Below are 7,431 nucleotides of genomic sequence, written 5' to 3' on the forward strand. Positions count from 1 at the left end.
CCTTAAAACCAAACACAAGATTCCCTCCTAAAATGCCTCCTACACATAAATGCAGGACCAGTCTGTCATTTCTGTCATTGTACTCTGCACAATGACAATAAAGTTTAATCTAATTTCTCCCTGTCTATAACTGATAGAACTGGTGTCATCTCTATCTGTGACAGGACACAGTTTCACTTTCCCTAGGAAGTTGGACCCTGCTGGGATGTGCTGGAGTTGCTTTCTCCAGGTCTAATGGGTACACTGTGGTATTTACATTTACATTTTAACATATTTACATAGTTAAATAGCATTTGTGAGCAAAGTTGTTCCAGAAATCTCCATCTCTCTGAGGCACACAATGCATCAATACATCTTGGATAAGGGAGGCTTTGCCATGGTTACTGGAGAGAAACTGCCAGACGTATGATCCGCCTGAGAGGAATCCACTATAACCCACTCTGATGTGGAAAAAAAGCAGTGGAGAAATACGAACCTGGGTAATCTATGCTGATGTGAACGCAAAAGTAGGGGATATCACCCTGGCAGATCACTGTAATGTTAAAGCCAGAGTAGGGTGTTATAAACCTGGCAACCAAGTCTGCTGTGAAGGCAAAGAGAGCGCAAGAGAGAGGGAGTGGGTGGAGGAGAGGGAGAGTCAACAGCGCCGCTGACACCAGGTGGGAGTGAAGAGATGCTCGTTCGGAGGCAGGAGTGAGCAGCGCTTCCATCCCTCTCCCACGCCCTCCCACGACTGCAGCTCTTTCTCATGAGCCCTGTCCGCCTCAGGACCTGTGGAGTAGGGGAGAGCAGAGACAGCGACAGCTGCTGGAGAAAGAGAGAGAGGCAGGGAGAGAAGGATGGAGGAAGAAAAAGGAGAAGGAGAAGGATGGAGAAAGGGAGGGGAAAGGTCAAAGAAGTAGAGAGAGGAGGAGGCAGGAGGGGCGAGGAGAAAAAAGGATGAAGAAAGGGAGGAGACAAGAATGAAGAAAGAACTAAAGAGTTAGGGAGGGAAGGATGAAGAAAGAGCGATTTGGGGAGGGAAGGGTGAAGAAGGAGAGGGAGTTGGGGAGGGAAGGCTCCTAAAAGACAAATAAAAGTCAGAGGGAAACTGTTTCTCTTTAGAGTGGTGACAAAGCCCCACCCACCAAAACTGCTCAGAGGGACCAGTACTGAGGAGAAGGGGTCCAGAACCCATTGTAAGTACTCAATGATGTGAAAAAGCCTGCACCTCTGTCTCTCAACACTGAGCCCTTACAATGCCTGCAGTCTGGCAGTCCAAACCCTATTCTGTCTCTACATCTGTCTACAAAGGACTGCTGTAAGGACTGCTGCTTTAACAAAAATATCTGCCTGCTTGTCACCTGCCCCAGCTCATCTTTAATGGCTCCCCAATAAATAGGAGCAGACTTCAATATTCTGCTCTTTACAAAACAAATCGCTAAATTGGCCAAATCCATCATGACTGATCGAGCTCATTATTCCGTATAATTGCCCTGGACCTTCACGGTCTCAGACAGCCCGTCCCTGAAATTTCAACAGGCCGAGGGAGGCAGTGGGGGCCTTTGCTGACAGAGCTCTGACACCATGGGACGACCCACCTCGCCAAGTGCAGGAATCAGAGACTGCACGCACACCGCACCCACCACACGTTTGAACCCATCTCTGTACTCGTTACAATTTAAAAAAAAAATTCTCTGATGGGCACTGTAACCTTCTCTTACCTTATGGTTTGCTTCCACAGGTACCCCTCCTGTAGGAAACCATCAGAGAGCCCTGTTTTTAATTTTGTTTCTTTTGCAAAGAAAGCAATGTTTGAGAGGAGGACACAAGTGTCACTTGAGAGAACACAGAAGACTGGGCCCTGTTCATTCAACCTGGCACTTCCTATGACAGCACAATCAGCTTTGGATGCTGTATGCCGTCTTTGGTAATGCTGTCCTCTATAACAGTATTTCCCAAACTTTTTTTCTGGGGACCCAGTTTTTAAAAATGACAAACCATCGTGACCCAATTCACATTAGGCCTTATCTATAAATCGTGAGAAGAGCATATTTGTGCATAAATGAACATTCCTGACCATTTTTACTGCCATTTCCGCATCACCCTATATTATCCTGAATAGGTAAACCAGCCATTTTAAAGAGATATACGTTTGATAAACCATAACTTCGTTTTATGCACGTGTTATCGAAAACATACATACATGAGACAAAATAAGTACATTTAGGCGGAGTTAACAGGCTCATTGCTTTTATTTCCTCTCATCAGTAAAACATTACACACATTTTAAATATTTTATAAATGAGACAAAATAAGTGCATTTAGGCGGAAATAACAGGCTCTCGTTTTTTTCCTCTCATCAGTAAAAGAAACAGAATGTACGCTAGCCTTTCATACTAGATTCAATGTTATAAGTACAATTATCAGAATACGAACATTCAGTACTATCAAAAACATGCTTCTTGTTGAAAGTGTTTTGGCGGCTAATCACACCAGTGTGATGTTAGGCTGTGTTCACAGTTCACAAGTAGCGTCTTTTTGATGAAAAACGCTGACCAGAGAATTTTTTTCAAGTAAAAAAAAAACGCTGACAGCGTTTATTCCAGAAAGCAGTTGAGAGCGTCTTTTGTTGCCATAACAGTAGCATGTACATTGCTAGCGATCTAGTTGGCTATACATTGTTGCAGAGCTAACGTTAGTTAACAGGCTAGTTTTGCTAAAGACAAGCAGTAAACACAAACACTTTCCAGAAACTCCTGGGATCCGTCCAATTTGACTCCAAACGGCATCTTTATGATGAAATTTATGATACCGTTTAACTGTCATGTTCTGCAGTTCACTGTGCTCAGAAACTAGCACAATTAACTTCTCCACCGCTACCTTCTCCATTTTTGGTGGTTGCTATGGGAAACGACAGGTGTCACTACTCCGCTTGTGATTGGTCAGCTGTCAAAAAAGCGCTTGAGGTAAGGGCGTTTTTTTTCTGAGAAGTTGAACTTTTTCCACTGGGGGAAAAAAAAAAAAACCGCCGGCGACGGCGTAAAAAAACGCTCAGGGCGTGTCCACCCCATAGGATTATGTAAAACAGACGCTGACAGCTTCAAAAAGACGCTACGTGTGAACACAGGCGCGAGAGGGTGTGACAGGTGGGCCATGTAAGAAATTCTGCAAATTTATTTGGCGACCCAAATAAAATCTCCTGCGACCCAGTCTTTGGGAAATACTACTCTATAAGGTAGGAACTGCAAGGAGGCTAATTTAATGATGAAGAAACATTTCCTAATATCGACAGCTTTGTACATACATCATACAAAATATACAATGTGCTGAGACCAAATTAAAATATTACATCCTTACATTATGTGCCCCATATGTGACATTTGATACAGGGAGAGCCAGTCCCTTACTCTTGCAAGTATGCATGCTAGCTAGGAGAGATGCATTCGATGCTGCTCTGAAGCCCAAACTGAGAATTCCTACAGAAGAGATCCACCTGAAGATATACTTTACTCCAGATCCACAAAAGGAAATGCATGCTCCAGGTCAGCATTGAGACTTCTTCTGTCCTGAAGCCATACCACCCTGTAATTCTCTCCTGTCTGACAGTTGATACTAAGCATGGCTGAGCTTGGGCAATACTTGGATGGGGGACCTCGTGGGAACACCAGGATGCTGCTGAAAGTGGTTTTGGTGGGCCAGTAGGGGCCACTCTTAACTCTTAAACCTACAGGAGACTACTGCCCCCATAAAGTGACAGGGACACAGTACTGTAGGAGACCCCGTCTTGTGGATGAGATGCTAAACCAAGGTCTTGACTCATGACTCACACTCGTGATCATTAAAGATCCCTTAGCACTCAGCAATCAGAATCTTTTGATCCGACTGTCTAATATTCCCCTAATGTAGTCAACACTGCAAATAACACCCTCCCTCTCCACCACAGCTGATGTTTGGTGAGTGTTCTGGTGAAAAATGGCTGCCATGCATCACCCAGGTGTGCGCTACACAATACTGATGATTGAGGTGAGTCACCCCCTTCACTGTAAAGTGCTTTGAGAAACTTAACAGGCTGAAAGGTGATATATACTGTAGATGTAATCCATTATTATTGCCCTTCCCTGCTTCAGGTGCTAATAGTGATAAAAATAACAATACTTTGAATATGAATGTTGTCTACGAGTTTATGAGTCTTGTTGCACGTCTGTTGCAGCCTAGTTTCTCTTCAGTTAAGCTCCATTCTATCTTCTATCAATCTTAGATTGGCTTTTAAAGTTTAGCTGTGGTTTCTATTAAAAGCGCTGAGGATGAAATTTTCCACTCCTGGAAAGTCTATCCACCGTTTCTTTAAAATGCTGTCTGTGAAATGTGCTGCTGCACATCCATTGCTTAGAGACCTGCATTATAAAATGAGCAGGGAGAGAGGAGGCCTCCAGTACAGCATGGCACTCAGAGCCTTTCTGCAAAATACCCAGATGATTTCACAGCTCCTTGGGCTTAAGGCAAAGCCGGCAGGATACACACACACACACACACACACTCACACACACACACACACACCCACACAAACACAAAAACAGATACACACAAACACCTACACACACCCACACAAACACACACTCACACGCTCGGCCACCAATTTCTTCTGAGGTATTCCAGACTGCTCAGGAAAAAAATTAAATTAAAAAGAACCCACTGACTCCCCAAGAAGCTTCACCACGCCCCGAGCACAGTCACTCCACTGGAAGCTCATAACGACCCTGTTACACACAGCTGCGGCCGCAGACACAACAGCAGCGCAATAACAATGCCAAATCAATGCTACTTCCCTGCCACAGGCCTCAGACACCAGAGGAAATGCTGCCTCGTTGCCAGAGCCCTTAAAACACAGGGAGATTAATGCAGTCTTGTGAGCACAGCTCTAAATAACACTAACAACATAACACACATCTATGCTGTGCTGACAGTGTACTAAATGACAGAGATATACAAGCCACACACTAAGTCCACATTATACAGAAATGTTAGTCTGCACAGAGATGCAGCTCTTCATAACAGCAATAGATATGTAAAGCACAGGCACTATGGATGTTTCTAGAAAATGCCATCTGGAGAAGAGAGACCAAGACTACAAATAATTTAAGGATTTGTTGCACAGTGTCACTAAACAGTGACAAAAACTAGGTGTTTTCTCCAGAGTGAGAGGGAAGAAGAGAATGATGGAGAGATGGAGACAGCACTTCCTGTCATCCTGTTTGTGACATGACCCATTGCGTGACAGGCATTTCCTATAGTTCAGAAAGATTAATCTCGAGATTTACCCTCTTTCTTGGCACCCAAAAAAAGATTATCCTACTGGGAATGGGGGGAAACTGTTCACCCGGTAGTTGTCCTTTCTGCAAACTTCAGTGTCACACAGCGCTGACTGATGGCATGCCCTACACAGCAACACACTGCTAGCTCTGATCAGTTGTCCCACAGCCATAATCCAACTTCACAACTGAATGCATCCTTGATTACATGTTGTAAATGGCTTGGATTCATGACTGTATGAGGTACAGAAAACCTTCTACAACAATAAGAACATGCTGCCCATTGGCAGTCGTATGTGTCAATCAAGGGAACAGGGAAAAAGAAGGTTTCTGGAGGACTGTCAAAGCTCAATAGTCCATAAACTTCACCTCACATTCTTCAACTACTTTGAATTCACTTCAATTTTTTAAACAAGATGAAATACATTTTAAAACAAGCCACAAAAATCAAAAATCCAGCACAGCTAACACAAGCAACAAAAAAAGTTTACATAAATGCCCATCTTTCCCTGTTCTCATTGAACTGACCCAGTGCATTTTTAGCCTCAGGCTGTGAAGAGAAGCTGTATCAGTATTATATAAACATTCCACTGTATGATGTATGCTGGTGGATGGAGAGTTGTGTGATTCATCATACACTAGAACCCTGACTACTGACAGCCAAAAAACTGATACCCTAAGAACACCAACCAGGCAAGAAAGGAGCAAACCAACTCCAGAAAAAAGACCACACCAGCTGAATGAACGGGAGAGACTCTAGCCACACGCACTTTGATGCACAGTGGGACACACACTTATCACAGTGGGTAATACATAGGTACTTATTACCAAATAAGTACTCCAGTATATAACTATGAATCCTGTCATATTATTGTGGCATTGCCATTGCGGATGCAAAGTTGCTGCAAATCACCCACTCTTTGAAGAAGCAAAAGTTAGAATTAGGAAATCTCACAGAAGTGAGACCAAGACCAAGAGACCAAGGTGGAATACGTCAGACCGGAGGTGGGGTCACTGGGACCGCAGGGAGATCGTCTCCTGTTCTCCCAGGGGTTACCGGCCTGATCTTTTCCAGGTCTGCAGGTCTCCACAACCCACCACCCCACCCCTGGAATCATCAAGCTCAGAAACATGTCGTGGACCCCCCAAGTGCCCAGAGCAGGGTGTGGGGGAGGACCTGCTCTCCAAACAGCGTACCACTGCTGTTGGTCTGTCACCTGTCAATCACTCTGACAAGCTGTGTTCTGAGACCAGTCAGGACCTGACCAATCACATCCTACTGAGTCACATTCTCAGACCATTTGACCAAACTAGGGTTTTCAAGCTGACTTGAAATAATTACATTATAATTGACATTTATGTAGCACTTCTCATGTATTCTCATGTATGTAGTGGGAGTGGAAGCAATAATTACAAGCAAACAGACATACCAGAATGCAAACAGAATGCAACCAGAAATGAAAAGTTATTCAGTTTACTGGAAAGGTAAGTGAGGTAAAATGAACATCCCACTGCACAAAGATATTCTAATTCAGACAATCTTTCATATAGCACCACAGGTCTGTGAACCTCTGGCTCCTCCTCTAGGAGAAGCACACTCTATGACTTGCCTTACAATTGGCTTGTGGCCAGGGCCCGCCACCTATGGAACCCCACCCTCAATCAGCCCCAAGCACAGGTGATAGTCTGCCACACTGATGTCTCAAAACAAATTCATCTGAACAGGGCACACTGTTAACATTCTGCCTCCCAAACTGCAATTACATCCTACCTGAGCTGTCTAATCGGTTGTTGTTCTGGCTGAAAAATGCCATCCTATCACAGCTATGCAATACACTGAGGCTGAACCTCAAATATCTTATACATGTCTGTAGTACAAAATGAAACACAGTGACCTTTTCCAGACTGAGAGAGAGGTACCCTATACTAGGTATCTGTCTGCTGGGAAGGCTCGCTGCACAGTGCTCTCAGCAGAGAGCAGTCTCCTCACTGCTTTCATTTCACTTGCAGACAAATGGAGTAACAGAAACTTCAATACCTCTGCAGCTTTGTTTAGCTGCCTCAAGGAATATATCTGCCCCAAACACGCTTACAGTTTAAAACAAACCAGCCACTATCAAAGCAGTGTGTCGGCATGTTA

The sequence above is a fragment of the Megalops cyprinoides genome, chromosome 23, assembly GCF_013368585.1.
Source record: "Megalops cyprinoides isolate fMegCyp1 chromosome 23, fMegCyp1.pri, whole genome shotgun sequence".
NCBI classification, from domain to species: domain Eukaryota; kingdom Metazoa; phylum Chordata; class Actinopteri; order Elopiformes; family Megalopidae; genus Megalops; species Megalops cyprinoides.